The sequence below is a fragment of the Papaver somniferum genome, chromosome 1 (assembly GCF_003573695.1).
Source record: "Papaver somniferum cultivar HN1 chromosome 1, ASM357369v1, whole genome shotgun sequence".
Taxonomy (NCBI): Eukaryota; Viridiplantae; Streptophyta; class Magnoliopsida; order Ranunculales; family Papaveraceae; genus Papaver; species Papaver somniferum.
In genome coordinates this window covers 129,096,466-129,107,874 of record NC_039358.1, presented here as the reverse complement: position 1 = coordinate 129,107,874, position 11,409 = coordinate 129,096,466, and the positions used below count along the sequence as shown (strand labels likewise).

Genomic DNA, 11,409 nt, shown 5'->3' with positions numbered 1-11,409 from the left:
TTATTCACAAGCTTTCTTTCCGATGAAGTGTCGTGTCCGGAGATGATTTACTTTCTTTACATGCTCCCTCCGCGATGATGTGTCGTACCCGAAAATGATTTACTTTATTTACATGCTTCCTCCATGATTAACTGCCACATCTGGAGATGATTTACTTTGTTTCCTTTACCTTTGTGAATTCCCCCTAGTCCGACAATATTGGGGACGTAACATGAAGTCTGCATCCTAGCAAAGTGGATGACTAATTTCGACTGTTTCTAAACGTTGTTACTTACGGGTGAGAGTAACCTTATTGGACGAACGGAGTCAGGATAAAACAACTATGTAATAAAAAAATATATTAACTCTAGAGTGATGTGAGTGCCTTACAAGGATCTTCCCGATATAAACCGGGACGTATCAGGATAAACAACAAGTCAGGATGTTAAATTATGTTTAAGGATAAACAGCGAATCGAAATGCTTATTAAAGTTCCCGCAGTGTCAATATTATGGGGTTAGACCAATCCAAGAAAAATATATAAACTATACTTAACATATAAAGGAATTTAAATGGGTAATGAACTCACGTCCTACGTGAATCGGCCATGTAAAGTTAATTCACATAGGAATATGTAAATAGTTACATTTGATGGATGTGTGGATAAGCAAGTCTGATTTTCTACTACAGTAAACTTTGCACTTTGGGGGGCGGTTTTAGGGTGGATGATACAACCGTATTTTAGGAAAAAAAACATTGAAAAATGGGTTTACTGGAAGATTAAAAGAGGTTTATGTCGAGTTATTCGAAAAATATGTAGAGAAGGTGTTAGTTGAAATAAGATTAGTGTGTATATATAAGGAGTTCAAATACAGATTTTTGAATTAACTGGCCCCGGAGGTTACGATCGAGCACTAACCTGGTTGTTCGACCATCACGTAACCAAGCAAATTCTGTTTGACCCCTATTTTCAATCAATTATATGATGATTTAATTTTTTTTACTTATACTTGTTTGCTTACCCCATAATAGGTGCATAATAATCTAATTCGCATTTTACTTATCCCACTGATTTTTTTATTAGAGACAAAGGTTTTACAAACAACCACAAGCCTCCACTAAAGAAGATTAATAATAACAAGTATACATCATGTATTTTTCATAAATTGACGAACCATAACAAACAAAAACCTTTTATATACACACAAAAAAGAAAAGAATAAACTATATTCGTTTTTAAAGTACTGTTCAAAGAACATACAAATAGAAGCAAACGATATATAAAATCCCGTGATACATTATATATATTATTTTACTAAAGACGCAAGTCATCAAGCAACTGCGAATCCTTTAATTTTGTGACTTTCTCGCCCTTCATCTCCTGTAAACAGTAGAAAGTATAAGACAAATTAGCTTTATATAAGTAAGTAAAAATCGATATCATTTTCAAATATTTCAACAAATATCCTTGGCGATACTATTCTAGGATACGCATATATACACTTTTTTTTACAAAACTTATTTGCAGATATTTTACAAAATCTTATTGGCCCTGACCCAATGAAGACAATGATTTACCGTCTTTTTTTTCCCGATATATTTCCGTACAGACTATAGATCCGGCACCACATGGAAAAGAAGAGCAGAGCAATAAAAACAAGTCTTAAGGATCACGATTTAGTCATTAATGAAGTTAATTCACCATACGTCGGAAGAAAAGGGGTTATAGTTACCCACCCACCTAAACAAATGAAATTGTAAACAATGACAAATTTTCCCCAAAATTCTTATTTTGGATTGAAATATCTCCATCACGCATTCGTTTATATAATTTAAAATGATGGTATCTTATCTCATTTGTTTGCATCTCCACAATACATCTAGCTTATTAAATATAATAAGTGGATTTTGGAATTAATTAAGGCGGAAAAACAATAGATTTCGGAATTTATACTTGTTTGGTAGTAGTATTTCGAGTTAGAATTAGAATTTATAAAAAAGTTGCTACCATTGGCAACTCGAGGAAAATAAAATACTTGCCCAGTCAACACAATTTTCTGGTGTTATCGAACAATTATCTAACAGGCGGGGGACCAGGGTAAAGTAGGTAACTGCACCCACTTGCGCAAAGTAAAATTAACCGCACACCACTGTTCCCAAAGCCCATTTCACGTAAAATAAGCAAATTAATTACCCTACAACCAAAGATCATTTCAGTTGTATAACAAGTTGCCCCTACAACAAAGCTCATTTCAGAAATATATAACTTTGTTATTCATGTGAAAAAGAAAATCTCTGCTTGGAGGAGGTTATCGGGACGTGAATTAAAAAAAAAAAAAGTCAATGCATGTTATTCGTGCGAAATATATAACTTTGTTACATAACCAGTAGTAGTATAACCAAAGTTGTTAAATCTTGAATCGCATCGTGAATCGTTTTTCATTTTTAAGAATCAGATCAGATGTTGAATCGCGAATTGAATATTTATGGTAAATCTTCAAATACATATATACATATTGGAGTTATAGATTAATAAGTTTAAATATATGTTATTAGTATTATAGATATGAATAATGAAGAATACATGTGACACAATTTAAATCTGTTCTATACTATTATAGATATTATAGATATGAATAATGAACAAATCTAAATCTGTTCTTTCCATGTGACACAATTTAGTGTTCAGATCCGTCATTGGACACTTAATTAAGTGGACATGGCTTTTGAGTTCGAATTTTGTGCTCTAGCGTGAGTCAAAATATTTTAAAAAAATTATTTTTGGTAAAAATTACATGGAAAGAACAGATTTAGATTTGTCCGACATATGAATCGGTGCATGTCGCACGAGTCAAAATGTGAATCGTAAAATTTACAATAAAATCGATTCATAGTTGGGGTTCGAATCGTCTTGGAAAATTTTGAAGCGAATCGTAAATCATAAGATTTTAAAAACTATGAATATAACCTTTGGTAGGGACGAATCCAGAAATCCATATATAGGTAGGAAAAAGAATTGTCAAAATTTAATGATAGGCAAGTGTGTCAAAATGAAAGTTGGAGCCCAAAAATATTTGATAATAATTAGGCTTGAGAGATAACCGAGTTCCTAAATTGCCAAAAATTAAGGACAAGCGTGTCAAAATGAACATTTGGAACCCAAAAATATCATACAAATAATTAGGCTTTTTTTTTTCTTTTCCTTTATTTATTTTGTGTTGCTTGTATCCTACTTAAAATTCTGGCTCCGCACTTGGGCAGTGTCTATCATACAAAGCTTGAGATAAGTTATTCTTTTTCCTCTAATTAAAAGCAATTAATAAAACGTGGTCATTTGATCATGCAAACAAATATACTTACCAATCAATCAAGAATTGAAGTATGACAAAGCCTAAAAGTCTAGAATGTTTTAAAGGGGTTAATACTTCGAATATAATAGTGAGATGGGGAAACTTCTTTCTGACTCCGCATTAGCCTATTGATTGTGGTCGAGTCTTTTTGAGTTTTGGATTGTTTTCTGTATTTTTTTCTTCTCTTTAGGTTTGTTAGATTCTGTAGCCTTTTGGTTGTCGGGCTCTTGGTAGTTTCTGTAGTTTAGCCTCTTGTAAGCCTCTGGGCTGTCGGGTTCTTGTATTCTTTCATTCTTTTCAATCTAATTCATTTCTTTGCTGAGCAAAAAAAAAAAAAAAGACAAATTGCACTTACCATATAATATAGGTTATCGACCACTCACACATGGGCTGCTTTGATAAGTTACTAGTAGTGAGGAGGAGGAGGCGATTTTGTTGATTTGTGATGATGATGGTGGTGGTGATGAGGAGGAGGAGGTGGAGAAAATTCATAATACTGCCGATGAGGAGGTGGAGAAGCAGTAGGTGGTGGAGGGTATTCATAATAATGCCGATGAGGAGGTGGAGAGGCAGTAGGTGGGGGTGGGTATTCATAATAATGCCGATGAGGAGGAGGGGGAGCAACAAGTTCTTTATTGGGAGGTGGAGGGAATTCATAATACTGCCGATGCTGTGGAGGAGAGTTGTTGGGTGGCGGAGAAAACTCATAGTAACTCCTTGCCGAGCAACCTGCAAGTAGAGAAACCATTATCACAACTAGAAGAGTAATAGAATCTGGTGTCTTCATTCCAACTTTGGTAATTCCCATTTTCTTCCAGGTCACTTAAGAAATGAAAAGGGATGATCCTTCGTAGCACCCACATATATAACATTTGTGTCGTAGTTGTTTACCTAATTTCTTGTGTGCACATTAATCTCAACCTCTAGTCAAAATTTTAATATGAAAAGAATATCTTTTTGATTTTTTACTCTGATTAGGTCTCCTGATAATATATAAGTATATTAGGCACCCAATTAGCCCGTCTATAGAACTTAAATTAAGGAAAGGATGGATGAATTTTTTAATAAACTATAAGTACTATGCTGGCGGGCAGGTAAATGGTGACTAAGCTGGCACTTTGCGTCGTATTAATCTTCTATCTGACCAACCGCGAGCAAAGAAGTTTACACTTCTATCTAGCCAACCGCGAAGTCTTGGCAACGCATCAAAAAGGACATGTGTATTTAAACGTACCGGACAAGAATCTAATTGGAAACGAGCCATGGTTTCCAAACTCGAAGTTGCTCGTTGACCCATACGGGGTCACCTGACACCTACTCACCTACGTCCCAGTCCTTGTTCAATTCGCACACGTCTAACCCCTGACCGGTGCTTGAAGTCCTGGCCTGGTGGCGTGTTCTTTGTTCTCATTTCTTTCTTTTTTAGAATGAGAATCACAAAGAAATACTAAAATATAAGAAACAAAAGAAAGTACAAATAGCCGACTGCTGGGAAATCCAACATGGTGGCGTATTAAGATTTGGTACAATTTTTAAAAGATTGATGAGATTAAACTGTAATTAGAAGAGGACAAAATTAAAATTTGAATGAGGTGTATCTTTCTAATATAATACTAGGTAATTATTTCAAAAGTAATGTAATATTTAGGTCCTGTCTCTATTTACGGCAGAAAATCAGTTTTTTTGTTAATGTCAAACAATTACGTACGTGATCATGTTTATCTGCAAGATTAGGTTGAATAAAATACTTGGCGCGCCAAGTTTGAATTTTTGCTGGTTTATTCCTTTCTAGATGCGCCTCGATGTGGGATTAGAAGAAGGAAAACATCTTTAGGCTTTGAAAATGACATGGTTTTTGCCTTTTTGGTGTGTCATGGGACGTGCACTATTAATACCGACGAAATGACGACTGATAGATGTATGCATGATACGTGCATTACTTTTATCAATCATAAAAATCTTATGAGAGAATGCCTACCAAAGGTAACAAACAAGAGTAGAGTAGCGAGGGTACAATTTTTTTTTTATAGAAAAAGGTCATCAAGAAAAATAATTCCACTCTTACAAAAAATAATTATATGAGACAACTAGTCAAATTTATTACTCCCTCCGTTTTCTGGGACCACTTTTCCCTTAACTTCTTTTGATGACAAGTGTCATGTGGACCATTTCAATATACTTCTTTTGCTGACAAGTGTCATGGGACCATTTCACTTCACTTCTTTTATTGACAAGTGTCATAAGGACCATTTTCAATGATTAGTTCTCTTAATTTTCTTAATTTTCTCTAAAACAAAACCAGCCTATTAAAAAGGAACGGAGGGAGTATAAAATTTTATAATACATCTTTTAAAAACACAAAATTAGTTAAAAAAGACCAAAATCAACAATTTCTGGGAGAAAAGGACATTTAGATTTTGATACTGTTTAAATGGACAAAAATGTAAAAATAGGCAGGATATAAACAGTTTCATCCTACCAATTTTTAAATATTTTTTTTTTATTTTTAATTTACATCAGGATGCATCCAGTTTCATCCTTGCTATTTTTTAAGTTTAAGTCAGGATGAATCCAGTTTCATCCTATTTTTTTGGTGTCCATATCACCCATACTAATTTTTTTACTCGTCCATTTGAACCATGTTTTACAAATATTTGGACAAATGATCCATTTTCCGTTTTAAAAACATCAAAAGTGTTCTCTCACAAGTAACTTGTAATTTTTCTTGCTTGATTACTGCGTTAACAAGGTTGTGACATCGTCAAAGATAACACAAAATTGGTTAAAAAGACCAAAATCAACAATTCCTGGGTGAAAAGGACATTTAGATTTTGATACTGTTTAAAAATAGCCAGGATGTAAACAGTTTCATCCTACCCATTTTCAAATATTTTTTCTTATTTTTAATTTACATTAGGATGCATTCAGTTTCATCCTTGCTATTTTTTAAGTTTAAGTCAGGATGAATCTAGTTTCATCCTTGCTATTTTTTTGGTTTCCATTTCACCCATACAAATTTTTACTCGTCCATTTAAACCATGTTTTAAATATATTTGGACAAATGACCCATTTTCCGCAAGGATAATAGAGTTCATTGTCCTCCGAGTGGTCCAACATATTGTTGTTGGAATAATTGACCATATTTTCTCCGTGCAGGATGAGACAATTTAAAATGTAACTGTCGATGATTGTATCAATGCAAATTATGCAATTAAGCAGTGCATACTAAATGCCCACTACATCCCTCAAATACTTCCAAACTTGGGTGGAAAAACTACAATGGAGTAACAAATGTGTGGGCGATTGACCAACATTACGACACAGTAAACAACCATTTACCAAAAGTTTTCCTTTCCTTTATAAGATATGAATTATTGCAAGTCTTTTGTAGAAGACTAACCAAAGAAAGAAATCTGCCATGTGAATCCATGATCTTAACCGAACACTAAGATTAAGACGATACATTTCGTGTATTTTTTTCAAGAAAAGCAGAACAAGATTTAACTGAGAACAACATATGTGAGGAATCAATGTTTCATTTGAGTAAGTAAAGTGAAAAATCGGGGTATAACAACCACACCCAATAATTCGTTCGATAATCTGTATGGACTAAACTCCAACTTAATTCTGAGAGCACCAACTTAAAAGCGAGACCCAATCAAGAATTATATAAAAGAGTTTATATCTCTTTCTCAATACAATCAGCAAATCAAACAGATAAAAATCTGCGAGCCTGAATGATATGAGAAATAACTTGGACGGTACCAAAGACCAATACCCAAGTGTCAATCAAGTTCTGTCCAACAAACAAGGTTGGATTTATCAACTGATTGAACTACGCACAACCTGTGATATCTCAATCATATAAAAATATAAGGTGGAAAAGAAATAATACATAAATCAGAAATTTTGTTAACAGGAAAACCGCAAATGCAGAAAAACCCTGGGACCTAGTCTATATTTGAACACCACATTGTATTAAAATGCTACAGACTCTAGTCTACTACAAGTTAACTTCAGTCTAGAATGTAGTTGGGCCCTAACCAAGTCTCACACCGATTAAGGTACAGTCGCGTTCCTTACGCCTCTAGAACCACGCCGGATTATGCGCACTTGATTACCTTAGCTAATCTCACCCACAACTAAGAGTTGCTACGACCCAAAGTCGAAGACTTATAAATAAATCTTTATCCCAAAGATATGTTTATTCTTTAATCGATTTTTGTTCCGTCTTTTGATAAAATCAAGGTGAACAGGAACCAACTAATAATCTGGTTTTATACTCCCGAAGAGCGGCCTAGAAATATTAGTCACATCACAATAACCCAACTGATTAACAGGAAAAGTTATTGCGGAAGCACAAGAGTCTGAGACGAAGAACTGTTGTGATTACTTTTTATATCTTATCTATCGGAGATAGATCTCGAGTAAATCTTAGATAGGATAAAACTCAATACGATCGAACAAGTAAGATTAGAATATGCAACTATAGAGAAAATAGTTGGATCTGGCTTCACGAACCCCAATGAAATCTTCAAGTCGTTAACCTATAATGGTTTTGGAAAAACCTAGGTTAAAGGAGGATCGACTCTAGTACGCAACTAGGAACACACAGAAGTGTGGGGATTAGGTTTTCCCGTTGCTAGAGTTCTCTCTTATATAGTATTTCAAATCAGGTTTGCTTTCAATCAAAGCTAAGATAGATTAGTAATAAAGCATTCAATAATCACCATTACATGAAATCCTGATTTAAGATTCAAGCTAAGTCTGCTTAAAAATAAAGCAATCAATCTCCACCGTTATATGCTCTTAACTTGTTACACACAAATAAAATATACCTTCATTTAGATATGGGTTACCATACCTAAACGTGTATATTGAGTTGGCTCAATAACAGTTAACCGAAGTTAGCCATATGAACACTTTTGTCTTAGCCGTATTCATCTAACACTTCTAGATCAAATATGAAGATCAATCAATCATGAAAGATAATCAAATGAATCTAATTGTGTTTCAAAAGAGTTGTTCAATTTTTCACTATCTCATCGAAATATATATGAACAAATTGAATCGAAATCAGTTTGATTCGTAATCGTACAAAGTACTTATACAAGAATCAATTCATGAACATTAAGCCACAGTTTGGAAATATTGTATTCCTTAGATCATAAATTTTTTAGTTCATGAGTATGAGAATCATACATAACCGATTCTAGAACTTCACCATTGTGTTCCCCAACCAGGCATGCAAATACCAGCTCCGTACCTTGGCCTAGTCAAGCTGTTGGCAAACCCGGTTCACGAACAACCGTTCCGGACCCAACTCAGGTAAACCAGTTCGCATACTAGGTACGCAAACAAGAGTTCTGGACCTTCTCAGGTAAATTTGTTCGCATACTAGCTACGTAAACAAAGTTCCAGACATGAATCATCACAATACAGTTCGCATACTAGGTATGCATACCGTTTCGTATCCAGATATGGGTAATTGTTCTAAACTCTCATTTCAATCATTGAAACATCCTTGGAAGACGACAATGGTTGTCTCTCACAAACCATTATCTTCAAGTAATTTTTAAATGATCGAATGATCAATACGAAACTTCCCAAGTTAACATCAAATGACTGTCTCACACAAATCATATAAGATGTTCAAGGTAATTTTCACATGATCATCTTTTGACATTATATTTAGTTTCCAACAAATAAATTGTTTCCAACTAAACTCGTCAAGAATATGATGAACATAGCTAAAGCAAAAAGCTTCCAACACATATTTCGAGAAATAAGTAAGCGAGATAAACTCAGCTCGAAATATCAAATGTGTATAATGTAAAAGTCTATATAGCTATATGACTTAGTCTCATTAGAAGATAAAATAGAAAAGACTTTTGAGTGATAGATAAGTTTTAGTCTCCACATATCTTTTGTTGATGAAGTTCCTCCAAGCTCCTTAGTAGATCTTCATCTTCAATTGGTGAACGCCGTGAAGTCTAAAGCTCAACTACACATTCTTTCATAATCCAAGACATAGCTATAAGTAGACTAGATATCAGGTATATAGTTTTGATCAACTAAACTTGATAAAAAAAAGCTTGAGATAGCAACGCTTGCGAGTTCGACCGAGCAGTGCTCTAACAATCTCCCCCTTTGTCAATTTTAGTGACAAAACTATCAATATATATGGATTACAAAATAAATAAACTTTGTAGCTTCTCATCCATCATGCTTGATTTCCTTGGCTCTTCAACATTCCTTGAATTCTTCGCTACTCAAAGTACTTCAGCAATTCTGGACGTGTTTAACATAGAATCATTGTTGTTGAAGATCCTTAGCCATAACAATAAGAAAACAGATTATCTCAAGCATTGTTATACAGTGTCATAGTATTATTATAGATAATCAAAGTCCAATTGTATCACAACTTTTAAATAATACTATCGTGATATATACCACTCCCCCTTAGTCAATACTTCACCTTACAATGAAAACCACTCTGAAAAAGCGGGGGTCTAACAATTACACCCAATATTTCGTTTAGGCAATCTGTTGTCACGCCCCAACTCTTAAACATGCTTAGCTAATAATAAAATAACCTAAACCTGAAGTAATTGTAGATGGGGAAAAATGAGTCGCTGGTTTTTACAGAATTGAGAAGACGACCGTGCGGAGGAAACTCTTTGAACCGAGCGAACTGTCTAACCTAACACATATGCGCTGCAAGAAGGGAGTGCTTTAAGTTCGAGAGATCAATCTGTAGGAATCCGGCCTAAACCAAGACAATGGTCGTTCCAGAGTCAATTTGGTCACAAGAGAGGATGGGTCGATCTGTAGGAGGGAAGCTGAGAAATGTGTGAGACCAATGGTGATCGAAATTGTAGGTGTGTTGTGTATTCTGCGTGAAGAAATAAGATAAGTTTTAATTGATTGAATTTGCTATGTTGAGAGTAATTGTTTCATACGATGAGTTCGTGTGCTCTTGTCTTACGAAAATTGTCTGTTGTTTCAATCATGGTTCGGAGACTTATTTATATTGCTAGAATTGTAAACACCTTGATCCCATGAAGTGTGACAGTTGCTGGAGTCAAAGAGTGGGGAAGTGGAAATCGTGTTAAAACCAGTTGCTCATCGTGCGGAGACTTGGTTGATTTTTCATCCACTACTTTGCTAACTCCTCCAACTGATTGCACGACTTGCTCACATTCTCATCGTGTGTATGAACACACGTGTCGTAGACCGCCAGACCAAAACCCTAGTTAATATCCCCCCATGTAACACGATTGATGTCTCGTGATTGTGGGTCTTCAAGGCAAATGTGTATTTAGTTAGTCAGTTGCTGACTTAATGGGACGATGAGTCCTTGTATTGCTGAGTCGAATGTGATTTGAAAATGTTCTAAGACTCATGAATCGAACGTGTCTGTTAAGACAGAGGTATAATTCTCGAGCAAATGTTGATAGTTAAAGTGATTCAATGGATTGTTGAATATTGATAGTTGAACCAATATTCCCTAATCTGAGCAAATGTTGCTCATTTGAGAAAATGTTGCTCATTTGATGAATTATTGGTAACAAAACCAAATAAAATATTAGTTTAGAATACTGGGAACTGAACCGAGTATAATTAATTAAAATCTTGATCACGGGATCAACGTAAAATTATTAGCGTTTGAATCTGGAATTATGAACCTTGGATTCGAAAATCCTAATTTTGATCAATTGCTGATCAATTGATGATTTATTGAAAATCAACCACGGAGTGAAGGAGGGACCGGCTACATGGGATGATGAGTCGACCATGTAACGCCCAGATGCTCTAGTGAGCGAAATACCAAAGTCTCTTGAAGACCAGTTGGTGAAAAGATGATCAAATGCTGGTTTAATCATTTATTAAAATAACGTTCGTCTGAACCTTAGGTGATAAAACCTAATAAATTATGAAGAGATAAATGAAGGACCGACCAAGGGGTCATGAAAACGGCCCTGGTTGGTCACGGGATCGACTGAAGATCGTTTTATGAAAATTCCAAATTATTTGGAAGAGTTTGAACCTAATGTGAACAAATTAGGTCAAATGATCA

At 34.8% G+C, this 11,409-nt stretch overlaps 1 long non-coding RNA gene across 1 annotated transcript; it reads right to left on the bottom strand.

Annotated features, from left to right (window-relative positions):
* Window positions 1-1,079: 1,079 nt before the first annotated feature.
* Window positions 1,080-4,178, bottom strand: LOC113300294. Its single transcript, XR_003335687.1, has 2 exons — window positions 3,685-4,178; window positions 1,080-1,360 (listed from the first exon to the last, which is right to left on the bottom strand). It is a non-coding gene; the product is annotated as an uncharacterized LOC113300294 (long non-coding RNA).
* Window positions 4,179-11,409: the final 7,231 nt, after the last annotated feature.